Below are 14,253 nucleotides of genomic sequence, written 5' to 3' on the forward strand. Positions count from 1 at the left end.
GTATGCCCAAGTCATCATTACCAGTGATATTCAAATCATCAACATATATGACCAGCACTACCAAGCCAGTCTTCTTTGTAAATAGGCTGTGATCAGCCCTACCAACAGTAAATCCCAACCTCTGCAAGTAGTTACTGATCCTAGCATGCCAAGCTCTTGGAGCCTGCTTCAACCCGTACAGTGCCTTTTTAAGCTTGCATACATAATGTTGAAAATCAGGGCGAACATACCCTTCTGGTTGAACCATATAGACATCCTCTGCTAAGTCACCATTAAGAAAGTCATTCTTCACATCCATCTACTGTAATTTCCGGCCTCTAGCAGCAGCCAAAGCAATCACAGTGCGTATGGTTGCCATCTTGGCAACATGGCTGAATGTTTTCTCATAATCAAGTCCATACTGTTGGGCATACCCCTTAGCAACCAGCCCGGCTTTGTACCTTTCCACACTGCTATCTGACTTGCATTTGATTTTGTAGACCCATTTGCAGCCAATGGTCTTTTTTCCTTCAGGCAGTGGCACAAGATTCCATGTCTTATTTTCAGCCAAGGCATTCATTTCTTCATCCATGGCTGCACACCAGTTCTCATCTTCCACTGCTTCAGTATATGTACCTGGTTCTTTGATCTCCATCACTTTTGTCATGTAAGCATAATGCTTTGCAGTGCAACCACTATATGTCAGCCTGTCAACAGGGTATCTGACCCTCTGTGAGCGTCTAGGCTATGGTACACTGCTCGATTCCCCTCTCTCATGAGGCGAAATGTACTAGCTCTGCCTTGCGCCAAGCGTATAGACAGTTGGAATACCAAGTTCACTGTCTAAAGTATCAGCAGACTCATATCCAGAAGTCATTCTACCAGGTGTCATCATCCCAGATACATCCTCAGTAACTTTCTCTTTTCCTTTGGTGTCCACAACATCATATCTCCCCCTCATTGACATACTGGTGTCAGTGGACGGTGAGCTCCTCAATCTCCCTGTCCATGGGGATACCGTCTGACTACTAGGTCCTGTCATAGCAGTGCTCTGCTGCAAATCAATTGTAGATACATGAGTGGAAAGCATATTCGATGGCACTATAGCCGGTGATACATACGAAGAACCCATCTCATAAAAAATAACATCCCTGCTCACCAAGGTCTCCCTGGTAGAGGGATCATAGCATTTGTATGCCTTCTTCTCCTGCGAATATCCAATGAAAACACACTTATGCGCTTTTGGATCCAGCTTCTTCCTTTTTTCATCTGGAATATGCATATAAGCAAGACAGCCAAAGACTTTCATGTGACTTACATCCGGCTTATAGCCATACAACTTCTCAAATGGTGTCATCTCATGAATACCTGTAGTGGAAGTCCAATTCAAGATATACATGGCTGTCATAACAGCCTCAACCCAATAATAGAGCGGCATCTTCTTCTCATTCATCATGGCACGAGCAGCTTCCATCAAGACCTTGTTCTTTCTTTCAGCTACCCCATTCTGCTGAGGAGTGTAGCTGCAGGTAAGTTGCCTACGCATGCCATTTTCAGCCAGAAAGTTGTTAAACTCATTTGACACATACTCCCCACCGCTATCTGATCTCAAGCAAGAGATATAACAGTCAAATTCCTTTTCAACCTGCTTTTTAAACTGTTGAAAAATAGCAAACACCTCATCCTTTGTCTTCAAAATGTAAACCCAAGTATAGCGACTGTAATCATCAATGAATGTCACATAATACTTCGAGCCTCCCATGGATGCATTATGGGTTGGTCCCCAAACATCAGAGTGCACTAACTGCAACAGATGTGTACTCTGCCTTACAGGCCTGACAAATGGCAACCTTGACTACTTACCAAACTGGCAAGCATCGCATACATGACCAATATCTGAATATTGGAACTTGGGTAAACGTATAACAAGCTGTTTTTTCTGCATGATTTGCGGCCTTTGCAAATTCACATGCCCCACTCTTTTGTGCCAAATTTCCAAATCTCTGATAGTGTCAGAACGATGAGCAAACATAGCTGAATTTAGCTCTGACAAGGTAGCATCAAGAGTAAACATTTTGCCATTCCTGTGACCACGAGCTATCAACTTGCATCCATTGCTAAACTCTTCAATAAAGCAACCATGCTTGTTGAATCTAACCTGCAAGTTCTGCTCCACTGTCATCTGACCAACAAACAATAAGTTCTTCATAATCGAAGGAACATGCAATACATCATGCAAATTTTTCTTTTTGCCATCATGAACCACAAGAGGCACTTTGCCTTTATGCTCAATGCTGTGTTGCGTGTCATCACCTGTACAGACATAGCCATGTTTTTCAGCCACCATATCAGTGAACCAATCACCGTGAGGAGTCATGTGGTTTGATGCCCCTAAATCAATGTACCAAACTGCATCGTCAGTGCATTTTTCAACAACTCTGTCTTTTACATACTGCATGGCAAACAATCTATCTCCTGAAGTATCATCTACCTGACTAGACGTAGCAAAATGTCCATGTTGGTTGCCTTTCTGATTGCCCTGCTTCTTCCAGCAGTCCTTGGCAGCATGCCCATACTTCTCACAGTAACGACAATCCTTATCCTTGTTCGGATTGTTAGATGGACAGTGCTGTTGCCAGGAGCCTCTATCTCTAGGGCTAGATCTCCCCCTGCCTCTAAAGTTTCCGTCACCTCTTGCATTCGATACCTGCTAGTTGTTATTGCCATAGGATGCATTTTGCTGGCCTTCTCTGCCAGATCCATAGCCTCTACCACGGTTTCCATGGCCACGTTGATTTGAATAGAAAATTGCATCCTTGTTTTTAGAACTGCTAGATCCTATAGCCAAGCCAAGCTTAACCTCTTCACGGATAAGCAATGCAACCAGCTCATTGAAATTAGGCATTTTAGACCACACAAACACAGAAGTGTTAAAAGACTTATACTCAAGCCCCAAGCCATTCAAAGTCACAACAACCATGTCTTCATCTTCAACCTGTGAACCAACAGATGCCAACTGATCCGCAATGGCCTTAACCTCTGTGACATAATCCTATATAGATATGCTCTTCCTCTCCATGTTATTGAACTTCTGCTTCAAATGTATCTTCCTGGCACTTGTGGTTGTGCCATAATACTTTACCAAAATGTCCCATGCATTCTTAGGAGAGATGTAGTTCATTATCTGCATTACCATGGCATCTGAGATACATAAAGAGAGCCATTGCAAGACTCTACGAGCTCTTTTTGTCCAAGCTCGGTGTAATGGTCTAGGAGCTCAGGTTCAGCTTCCGCTCCAGTCACCAACTCCCAATAGCCTTTCCCTATTAAGAAGTTCTCCATACGGAACTTCCATATGGCATAATTGCTACTATCAAGCTTTTCCCCCACTATCTGGGTTATGTTGTCAGTCCTCTCTGCATTAACCATGTCGTATGCTCTGTCTGACTACATGCAAGCCAAAATCTTCCTGACAATTCAATTTCAGCTTGCAACTGTTTATGACAATTTTCAGCACTCTATGTGCTCAGATAGTCAGCATTTCAACCTGAAACCAATGGTACGTACACCTCTTGACACTCGGCAATCACCTAGGTATTGTAGCCTGCATGTACGGACTGCAATCAATGCAAAACCAGCATGTATTTGGGAAACCTGTTCATGTACAGACAAGTAGTTTATAGGCTGAAAGTGACAGTAACCAATAGCTCTTCTTTGAGCTCAACACAGAGGATACATGCCCCAAGAACACTTACTGCAGTTCAAAGTTTTATCTCTGTATATGAAGTTCTAGACATGGAAGTCTGACGCTGTATACATCATGTACTGCAAGTACAAGAGCAAGGTACACTTGCTGTAAATTCTAGCCAAGCAAAACAGTCAATGACAATATATTTCACTCCACCAGACCCCTCAAAAATGTTGCAGACATATGCCACCATACATGGAAACCAATACATGAGCCTGACAACTTCCAAGATTGTCCCATCATCAAGACACAGTAGTAAACAAGACATTCATAGTTCATCCACAGTTCATTGACTTTCGAAACCATGTCAAGCCACTTACTTTAGCTCCAAACATTTGCATCCAACTCCCTTCTCAATACTCAAAACATTTGACACATATATGTCAAGTCACTCCTCTCACCACAAGAGTCAACCAAAGACATGTAATGCTTCAAGAAGACCAATGCTTGCTGCCCACACTTTTTGACAGTTTTTCAGCCTGTTTTAGGCTTCTAGATCTGTGTATTTTCAGTAAGAAATTTCAGCTTCAATGCATAACATCTAGTTTATATGTCTTCTTTACATGTACCCATGCTCCAGTGGTTGTTTTGGACATATTTGAGAGCTCCAGACTTATGTTAACCATGCATTCATGCTGTATGTACCCTGTATACAACAAACAGTGAAAAATCCCAGACCTACAATTAGTGATTTCAGCTCCCAGATGAGCTCACAGCAAACAAGAATGGTTCCAGGCCTTCAATCACCCTTCAAAGGGTTCACACAATCTCTTTACCAATCAATGTGACTGATCATGATCATCATTTGCAAGCATCTGAGTCCACATTCTGGATTGGCGCAGTTCATGCAGATTTGCTGATGTATTCAACAGCCTATATTGGTGATAATGATGGTAATGATAACTTTAGTCATGCTCAATAAAGCTCCCCATAGGCTCCATACATGCCTCAAGTACTTATATCAATCATAGACCTCACAATGAGTAGATGCATACCTCTACAGGAGCAGGAGTAGTTAGCCCTTCTTCTCAAGAACCTTAAAGCTTCAATTTTCCAGCCTTCTTCACAAATGCTTTTCACAGATCCCAGTCATGGGTGCTCTGATACCATGTAGAGATTGAGAGAGACAGAGACAGAGTGAAGAGCAAGCGTACTCTCTTCTTCTTTCATTCATTATCACATGACCACACACATAGCATAAGTGTATACAATAGTACTAAGGTCCGTAGGACCATTCACACTAGGTCTAAGACCACCGACTTATTTAATGTCCCACACTTGCTGATACAGCTGGACATAGCTAATGTCGGTCATACATACTAATAGGAGAATAATATGAGCTTGATATTCTAACACATTTGTGACAAATATCACATCGTAATAAATGTTTAAAAAATTGTTCATGCACCTATTCACAATGGACCGGCAAGACAAATGTGTCACATAGATCCGTCCATCTTTTTTTAGAATCTATTTCAAGAAATCCAAATGGACCTCGTCAAACGGTTGCCGCGGCTCCTTTCAGTACCACTTTGAACCACTACACATCGAATATGATCACGGTAATCCACCATGATAACACTTTGCAAGTTTCCAAAATACTCCATCTCATCTATAACGGTGCTTGGATTAGTGACTCATTGTTGGCTCTCTTGCTCAAACTTTGCCATAATACCTTGTGGAGCACATTTTGTCAATGTGCTCGATGCAAAAATATCACCAGCACGACCACGTTGCACTGTATATTTTGTACTGTATATTGAAACATTTAGATTAGTTGTTACATATAAAATCTAGATATGACAGCTTATAAAACATGTGGTCACCTTTGGACTACATCCCCTTGAGAATTCCCACTCCTCAGTAGAGACCTCTACCTCTTCGTGAGAGACTGCGATCAAAGCTCCATGTAACCGTTACATAGACATAAACTGCGGTATCTCCTCCATGCCCTCGGGATATTGAATCAATCGATGGTATGTACTGCATCGAAATTTGGATTGCACTTCTCGATTTTTCCTAGATTTCTTGTCCCTAGCGAGCCGCATCTCCATGGATGGATGGTGCAACATACAAAAACAATTCACTTTCTCCTCCATTGCAACATCCATCCTTTTTTCTATCCCATTTTCAACCACCACATCTTTGGTCAGTCTATCATCGTCATTCAGTGACTATAGCATATTGTTGTTTGAATCCACCATTAGCAGTCACTGTGAAATATGCATTAATACGCTAGACACTAACCAACCTTCAGCCATGCTATCTTCTGGCTGAGCTCATTGTCACGCAAAGTCTTTCAAGGTTTTCATGAAGCACTCCAAGAAGAGCATCTATCACGTATGGATAGGTCCCACAATCTCCACTTCATCTACAAAATGCACTAGAAGGTGGGTTTGTATCGTGAGCATGCTGGTTGGCAAGTACTTCTCAAAGAGACAGATTGTCTCCATTGCTCCTCGCCTTCTTACGAATTCAATAGAGGATGTCTTGATCTCCTTCTGCAATGACAACTTGTAAATCGCCTTGTGTATTTCTGGAGTAATGCATCCTACGATCACAATCAGTAGTATAAACTGCCATAAATGAAGAAGCATTACGAACACCAATTATACTCCAAATGGTAAAATATGTTGGCCACTTACAATCTATTTGTAGTACAAACCTGATATATCTTATACCAATCATAGGATTTTAGCCTTGATAGTTGGTTGTCTTTAGAAAAAGAGGATTTGAGAGAATACATCATACCCATCGGAGTAGACCTGATAATTTTCTTCACAATGCTCTCTTCCTTAGTGGACAAAACCCAAGGACTGTGAGGTAGTTGCAAGAGACCATCAACACTCGATTGTGGCCAAATTGCCTCCATCTTGTCTACCTCCTTCAAATCCATTCGTGCCCTTGCAGTGTCTCTCTTTCCTGTGATGTGGTATCATAGTAAGTTGCCCACATTCTTGAAAATATGCATGGGATCCAACAAGTGGTTGATCTATAAGTGGGCCCAATATGACAACTCGTAGAAAATTGAGAATTATTGCATTCCGTTTGGATGTGACTTCGTGTGGACCAGTTTCAACTTGTACCAGCTTTAGGCGTCCATTTGTGTCGGAGGTCATCCAAGAAAACCTCCCCTCAATTCATGGCCCTCTGGCAAGAAAGAGATGTGTCCTTGATATACCATCTTCTTCATGGTTTGTGACCTTTGAGAGTCTAATTGTGGCCCATACAATGGACATGCATGATAACGTGAGGTAATCAGACTTGTTTTAACACCTGTGTTTAGTGAACACAAACTTGAACGAGCTATGATAGATATGACCAACGAGAACGGAAGCCTACTTACATGAGCACTCCCCTAATCTCGGAAAGTCATGGATGGTCCACATGAGAATGACTCATATATTGGTGTTGAATGCCGAATTGACTAGATTTTTGGTTGATTTTTGTTGTTTTTGAAGACTAAATGGTTGATTTTTGATAGATTTTGAGTGATGACTAGTTGTTTTGGAAGTGTTTGAGAGTGTTTTGGATGATATTGATTATGTTTTGGAAGCTCGTGATGATTTTCAATAGAAATATAAGACTCTGTGATGTTCTGAGATGTTCTATTGAGGTTCTGATTGGTTCCATTTAGCTTTTGTTTTGTTCTGATTTTTTAATGTAAAAAGCATGGATTGATGATTGATGGAAGTTGAGGTCTTTTGAAAGCTCATTGAATGGTTTTGGTATGAGTTATGTAGTTTTGATGCTTTCTGTCAACCTTTTGTGTAATCCTTTGTTGAGCTTCTGTAGAGCCTCTGTTCCTATTTTGTTTATGTTCTATTCTGTTCTATATGCCTCTTAAGTGTTCTGTGGAATGTATGTGTGACTTTGGAGAAGTCTTCTAGCCTTGGAAAGAGGTGAATGTAAGTTCAAAAGAGCTCAAAAAAGTGAAAGAAGTAGATGTTAAAGACTCAAGAGAAGACTGGAGTGATGTGACAATGATGAGCTATGAAGAGTCATTGTAGTGGCTCTGGTGATCTTTCATATCAGACACACCTTTTGGAAGGGGCATCCACGACCAAATAGAGACTATTATGAGTGATTATTGAGCATTTTAGTGAGGAGATGATGTACTATTGATTGAGAGAGAACGAGAGAGTCAGAGATAGCCAATTCTATGTAAAACAATGTATCTATCTATGAGAGATTGTGAGAGAAAACTATGAAGACAATGAAGATGAATACTATGTGATATTTTTCCATTCAAAGTGGTGTTTCTTTTGTGTTCTCTTTGTCTATCAATGAAAAATATGAAGAAGATGAAGAACAATATCAATTTTGTTGAAGATAAAACTGTGGGAGAATTGTTTATATGATCCTGTGTGAAGATTTTTTGCTAGCGGTGTTCTTTTCCTTGTTGTGGTTCTCTAAAGAATGAAACAAAATCTTGTTGATGTTACAAGATAGATTTTCTTATAGTAGAAACCCTTTTTCTTGGTGTCTCTCTTGGGGCTCCATGTTTTTGGTGCGCAACCGGGGAAAACTGCCATCGACAAGCATCAGAAGAGACTGAAGATGAAGGAAATGGCATTGCCAAGAAGAGAAGAATTCAATGGATGTTTGCAAAGTTCCTTCTTCCACTGAAGAGTTGGATATTCTCATTACCAAAGCCACTTTCCACAAGAATTTCATTCCACAATAGTGGAAACATATTACCATCATAATGCAGGCTCTATGTGGTGGGCTATTTCCTCTTTTAGTCGAAGCAACAAAGACGTGCATCTTGGTGGCAAATTGTTTGGGAACAAACTGAAGTGCAAAAACAAAGAAAATGACAATCCATGGAAGATTTGGCATTCATTGAGAAGTTTTTAGACATCATCAAGTGGGAGATCGTGAGGAAGCTTCAGGAGTCATGGTTAGTGGAGGCTCACAAAAACAAGAAAGAAAAGAGTTGGAATTTGTTAATGGATGCTCAACAATAGGATATGTGGGATGCATGGTGCACTAACAATCTCTTGTTTGTTCAATAAGAAACCCACTGAAGTTGGTAGATAGAGTGTTCTTTATAACATACACTATTAAAACAATCAGAAGTTGGTATTATTATTATGATGGCACAACAATGATCCTCAGAAGAATGAGTTTTGATACCTTCAAATTGGAATATCTCCCCCTTTGTTGCAATTGTTTGAAGGTTGAATTCAGAGACGTAGAAAAGAAGGAAGTAGAAGACATGTTGGCCAGAGAGTCCTCTAGAGACTGAAGCCCCTCTGATTCTGTTCTGTTTAGTACAGATCAATTGGTTGGAGCCAACCCCCTAATAAATGATGCAATCAAGAGGCAAGTACTAGAATGAGTCCAGATGTACGTGAGAAGAGAGAAGGCAAAAATCAAGGCCGAGAACGAGCTTGCAGTAGAAGCACTCTTTATAGAAGTTCCCATGATGACTCAAGGTCCCCTTCCTATTAAAATCGTCTTGGAAATATTGATGACATGCCAACAAATGTAGTCCCATTGCCAATTTTTAAGGGAGAGTACAATGAAGACCCCGATCTTCATGTAGTAGAATTTATGGTAGCATGTGTGGCTAACAATGCCAGAACCCCTGAGCATTGGTTAGCAATATTCCTCTTGCCACTTTTAAGGGCGTGGCATTTCAGTGGTATGAGAGATAAGCAGCATGAACTTTTGGCACATGGGATGACCTGAAGTTGGCCTTCCTCACTAAATTCAGGCATGAAGGTTTTGAAGAGCGAATGAGAGAGGAGTTCATGAATCTAAGTCAATCCTTTGGAGAAAGAGTAGAAGCTTATGCCTTCCAAATGGAATCCATCCTGAAGAGATGGACCAATCATCATTTGGATGAAGGCATCCAGAAAGGAGTGTTTCTCAGAGGCTTACAATCAGAAGTTCTCAACTTCGTGGAATTGAGAAGACCAGTTAATTTGCAAGCTACAGTGGAAGGTGCAAGACTGTATGACGAAGTTGAAGCAAGGTTGTCAATGACCTCAGGAAGAGGAGTCTTACCTCCTCCTATGCCAGGAATTGTATACCCACCAAATATAGTCCCAAGGATAGTTCCCTACCTCTACCCCCAAATGCAAATAATATCACAGTACAATCCATCTAATCCATAGTGGCCACAAACGACAATACCTCAAATGGTGGTTCAACCACAATAGCAGTGGTCTCAAATAGTTCCTCCAATGTCAACTCAACAACAGTGGAATCCTATCCATTGGAATCAACAACCCCAAGTCTCAACATGAGCTTTGAATCAACCCAACCAGTGTATGCAGTAATTATAGAAGCTTCCCAAAACCCTACTACAAGTACTTCAAGAGGTGAAAATCTGAAGGACTACCTGTCCAATTCACTGGCAAGTATTAAGAAAGAGCTTATGGATGTGATTATAGAGTAGTTACAGACGCTGAAGGTGAATATCACCAATATATCCACTCCTGTGGGAGGTGTGAGAGATGTGATGCATTCTAATACATGGTGCAGAAAGTGCCATCAAGCGGGACATTTAGCCACTGAATGTACCCAAAACCCAATCATTCCTGGAGCCTTCTGTTCATATTGTTTGAGGAAGAACCATACAGAGGATATCTGCTCTTTGAAAGAGATGCACGAACGAAGAAAGAAAGATGAAGATGCAATATTTAACTTGCTAGAATCCAAAATGACAATGCAGGACATTGGACCAAAGCCTAGGGAGTTTGGTCTTAATTTTCGTCCAAGGAGGTTTTTCTCTCAGAGTTACAGAGGATGACAGTTTGGCAGTGGTCAAAGATCAAAGATGGAGTGTTACAGATGTGGAGCAAATGGTCATATCTCACCAAATTGTCCAAACCCTAGAAGGTTTGTGGATTACGAGCCCTTATGCAGTTGATGCAAAGGAGAAGGCCACACTACAAAAGATTGTCCAAGTCTAGCCCTTGTGAAATCTACTTCTGATACCCAATAGAAGACCCAATAACCTACTTCCAATTTGGTGGAATTGGAAGTGGCCACAATAACACATGCAAAGAAAGGAGAACCTGTAGTTCCAAAAGAGAACATTTCCTCTGTTAAGACTATGAAGTTCAACCTTCCTAAGGAAAAGCAGAACTATGTAGTCCAGAACAATGAAGTATAGAGCACTGTAGAGCCACAAAGAGCCAGAGAGACAATTGCAAAGATGGGACCAAAGGTTTAGGAGATAAAGGATGCGAAAGTACCTCCTTGTGAAGAAGAAGCGCAGATGTTGCCACTCTTAGAAGAAAAAGGGAAGATAAAAGTGGGCGTGGCCCCATTTCCTAGCCGATTGGAAAAGCATGTGGATCCTATCAAAGAGTATGATTTGGTCAAAGATCTAGATGAAGAGGCCTAAGAATTGCTCCTTCGTGGCGACCAAGTCCAATAGAGCCTCAGAACCCGTGAAGGAAGTAGACATGGATAATGCCTTCCTAGATCTTGGAACCCCAGAGATTGGCATATGGATTAAAGGGTGCTTTATTGCAAATGAATTGATTGATGGAGGCTCATCAGTAAACATAATGATAGACGTGACAATGAAGGATCTATGCTTCCAACGAATGCAACCTACATAGTGGCTTTTAAGATTGGTAGACCAAAGTAGAATTAAATCGTTGGGCATTCTCCCATACATAAAGACAACCCTCGTAGGAAGAGACTATTGGTGGCTGACATATCTGATGGTCAAATCAAATTCCTACATGACCTCATATCCTCTACTGTTGGGAAGACATTGGCTTTTTGAAGCAAGAGCAAGGATGAATTTGTTCAAAGGGACCCTAACCCTAGGTAGAGAACCCAATAAAGTAGTATTGAAGTTGTATGGATCACAAAAAGGCAATGGATCCACATCCATCAACCAAGCCATAACCGACTCCTCTTATGAATTAATAGATGGTATATCAAGAGACGAAGAGGCCATCAAATGGATCTTTCCCAAGAAAACAAAGGCACAGCCCCTAATTTTGGGGGCAATGTAAGCCAATTATCGAAGGAAGTAAAGTATTTGTCTATGGGTGAATACCTCCTGCCTAAATCCGAATTGACTTTTGAAATCACCTTTGATAGTGAGATAGAAGCATGGATGTATTGTTCTCCCTGTTACATGGCAATCATAGAGACAGACACAGACACAAAGGCAGAAGTAGAAGCAGAAGACAGAACAGAGAGCTTGTTCTTCTCTTACAGAGCATCCACAGAGTTAGAGTCAGAGCTTGGAGAGGACAATGATGAACTTGAAGAAGATTATGAAAGTGAAATAGAAGAATCTATTCCATCTAAAGAAGGCATGGATGAAGAGGGAGTCCCAGAAGCCCCAGAAGCAGAAGACTTCATGCTGTTGGACAGAATGACGATGGTACCCTTTGGATTGGTAAATGGATCTTCTCATATGAAAAGCCTTTTATAAGAAATGGATCAAGAAAAACAAGCTGTCTTTTATTAGTGGTTCTTGCCACCCTCATCTACCCTTGCCAAGAAAGGATGATGATGATGCCCCTTGTCAACAAGCACCAGCCCTAAGGGCCCAATAGAAATTTGATAGTCCATGTTATGTGACATTCCTGGATGCATCCTCAAGAGAGGGGTCCTCGAGCTCCAAGGTAATTAATGCCCAAATCAAATCTGAGACAGCCCTGGTACCATTTCAGTATCCTAAGGAGCAACCCAAGTGCTTAGTGAAACAAGAAGTTAGGTCTAGTGGGACATTAGAAGAAGACACCACCTCCTTGAAGGAGTCAGATCTGTACCCAGAAACAATCTGTGGGGCCTTCATCTGCGAAGTGGAAGGTGAAAGGCAGTTAACCTTTGTGGATGCGGATAGCACTGAATGCCACTTGAAGGTGGGTAGAAGCTTGCCAGAAGGGGAGTTGTCGATCTTGTACAACTTATTGTAAGAGAATTTAGATGTGTTTGCATGGTCCTATAAAGACCTGAAAGGGATCGATCCCACAATATGTTAGCATCACATTGACTTGGAGCCTGATGTTAAGCCAGTATGACAATGACAGAGGCGGATGAATCCAAATTACTCCACCTTGGTGAAAGCAGAGCTACTGAAGCTTTTGGAAGCCGAGTTCATCTATCCAATGGCTAATAGTGAATGGGTTTCACCCATCATGGTCGTACCCAAGGAGAATGGGAAGCTTTGCATATGTGTGGATTTCCGCAAATTAAATTCTAAAACTAAGAAGGATCACTTTCCAATCCCTTTTATAGGCCAATTGTTAGACACAGTTGCATGACATGAGCTTTACTCTTTGTTAGATGGCTTTAATGGATAGAACCAAGTGTAAATAACAAAAGAAGATAAGTCCAAAACAACCTTCACCACAGAATGGGGGACCTATGCTTACAGGGTAATGCCGTTTGGGCTTTGCAACACCCCTGCTACCTTCCAGAGAGTCATGATGGTTGCATTCCAAAATCATCTACACAACTTTATTGAGGTGTATCTTGATGACTTCTGTGTCTATAGCCTAATTCGTGATCATTGGGGACACCTCGAGTAGTGTTTCGATAGATGTCAAGAGTATGGGATTTCTCTCAACCATGACAAATGTGTCTTTGGCATCTCATCAAGAGTTCTTCTAGGTCACATTGTTTGTGCATAAGGAATATCAACAGACCCTGCAAAGATTGAGAAGATCGTAGCCTTAACAGCACCAACCAACCTCAAACAATTGAGGGGATTTCTAGGCCATCTGGGATACTACAGAAGGTTCATAGCCCATTTTGCAACCAAGGTAGTCCCCCTTGCATAAGCTTCCAAGGAGTTTATTTGGACAGAAGAATGTGATAAAGCCTTTAGTACTCTGAAGTAGTGTCTAATTGAGGCACCCATCTTGCAACCTTTTGATTAGATGAAGGAGTTCCATGTACACAGTGATGCATTAGTTGAAGGCTTAGGTGCAATCCTATGTCAAAAGGGATCCTCAAAGCTAGATCAACCCATTTATTATACAAGTAGAAAGGTCACCGACAGAGAGCGAAACTATACAGTGAGATAGAGCTAGAGTGGTTGGCAATGGTGTTTGCCCTAGAGAAGTTTTGCCACTACCTGCTATCAACTCATTTTAAATTTTATGTGGATCATGAGGCCATGTCCTTCCTAATGAACAAAGCATATGTGAAGGGAAGAATGGTGAGATGGCTCCTTCTATTCTAGGAGTTTGACTTTGAGGTAATCACCAAACCTAGTCGCTCCCATGTTCTGGCTGATCATCTGTCGTGTATCCTGTAGAATGTAGACGAGGAGCAGGATGATCCAGACCTCCCTGATGCTTCCCTGTTCCTGGTAGAAATTATCACCCCATGATACGTAGACATAGCCAACCTCCTAGCAACCAAACAGTGTCCTCCTGGCATCTCTAGTCGGGAAATGAAGAAGCTTCTGTGAGAATCAGGCCCTACACCATGTTAGGTGGCGCATTGTACAAGAAAGGCAAAGATGAAGTGCTTAGAAAATGTGTTGCAGGAGATGAGATAGAGATTATTCTGAAGGCTTGCCATGACGAGCC

Source organism: Lygodium microphyllum, chromosome 26, assembly GCF_053477565.2.
Source record: "Lygodium microphyllum isolate KBCC chromosome 26, Lygodium_microphyllum_v1.1.10, whole genome shotgun sequence".
NCBI lineage: Eukaryota > Viridiplantae > Streptophyta > Polypodiopsida > Schizaeales > Lygodiaceae > Lygodium > Lygodium microphyllum.